The sequence below is a fragment of the Etheostoma spectabile genome, chromosome 4 (genome assembly GCF_008692095.1).
Source record: "Etheostoma spectabile isolate EspeVRDwgs_2016 chromosome 4, UIUC_Espe_1.0, whole genome shotgun sequence".
Taxonomy (NCBI): domain Eukaryota; kingdom Metazoa; phylum Chordata; class Actinopteri; order Perciformes; family Percidae; genus Etheostoma; species Etheostoma spectabile.
The window spans coordinates 693,157-694,668 of record NC_045736.1 but is presented as its reverse complement, the minus strand read 5'-3'; the positions used below and the strand labels follow the sequence as shown (position 1 = coordinate 694,668).

The window sequence follows — 1,512 nt, the reverse complement described above, 5'->3', positions numbered from 1 at the left end:
CACTACGACCAATCACAAAAACACACAGGGTGACGTATTCAGAGCCCCATCAAGTCGTTGTCAACTGTTCAGCTTGACTCTGGCCCGCCTGCATCAGGTACACTGCTGTGATTGGTGCAGCTCGACATCCATAGCTGTCGCTATGGTTCTGTTTTCCGGTATCCAGTACATTGTACTTTCAGTGGTATCGTTATTGACAACTAGATTTTTTTTGTGTTGGAAAACCGTTCCCTATCACGGTAATAGTGCACTATATTGTTTGTTCTCCATTATACACTTTATAGTCAAATACCCATAACGCCCAGCTAATTTGAGCGTGCATACAATGTACCACACACTTTACTCCCATATACCCACTAAGCAACACAACCGTATTTACCCGGAGGAAAAGAAAAAGCAGATGTCACCGCAATTATCATGGTTGCAGCTGTTGTTGTGGTCCTGCTACGTCTTGTAATGCCTTGTACTGCCGTGCAGTGCCCTGCTACCCCATAAACTACTACTAAATACTATTTCTAGTCACTGTTCCATTTCTTTTACTGTGACTGTTTTTGCCACTGTTAGACCTACTCTACTCTATCTGTAAATTATAGAGTGGTCTAGACCTACTCTATCTGTAAATTACAGAGTGGTCTAGACCTGCTCTATCTGTAAATTATAGATTGGTCTAGACCTACTCTACTCTATCTGTAAAGTATAGAGTGGCCTAGACCTACTCTACTCTATCTGTAAATTATAGAGTGGTCTAGACCTACTCTATCTGTAAATTACAGAGTGGTCTAGACCTGCTCTATCTGTAAATTATAGAGTGGTCTAGACCTGCTCTATCTGTAAATTATAGATTGGTCTAGACCTACTCTACTCTATCTGTAAATTATAGAGTGGTCTAGACATACTCTACTCTATCTGTAAATTATAGAGTGGTCTAGACCTACTCTACTCTATCTGTAAATTATAGAGTGGTCTAGACCTGCTTTATCTGTAAATTATAGAGTGGTCTAGACCTGCTCTATTTGTAAATTATAAAGTGGTCTAGACCTGCTCTATCTGTATGTTATAGAATGGTCTAGACCTGCTCTATCTGTATGTTATAGAATGGTCTAGACCTGCTCTATCTGTAAATTATAGAGTGGTCTAGACCTGCTCTCTCTGTAAATTATAGACTAGACTAGACCTGCTCTATCTGTAAATTATAGGGTGGTCTAGATCTCCTCTATCTGGAAATTATAGAGTTGTCTAGACCTACTCTATCTGTAAATTATAGAGTGGTCTAGACCTCCTCTATCTGTAAATTATGGAGTGGTCTAGACCTATCTGTAAATTATAGAGTGGTCTAAACCTGCTCTAGTTGTAAATTATAGAGTGGTCTAGACCTACTCTATCTTTAAAGTGTCTCGAGTTAACCCTTGTTACGAATTGATACTATAAATAAAATTGAATTGAATTGAAAACTGAAAAAGGAATATTTGAGCGGGTAAATGTAAATGTAAATGTGCTGTATTTATATAGCGC

The 1,512-nt window shown here is 38.6% G+C and overlaps 1 protein-coding gene across 2 annotated transcripts in view; it reads right to left on the bottom strand.

Annotated features, from left to right (window-relative positions):
- The window catches only part of rubcnl (rubicon like autophagy enhancer), a 47,032-nt gene that overhangs the window by 38,194 nt on the left and 7,326 nt on the right, over positions 1 to 1,512 (bottom strand). The window lies entirely within an intron of this gene.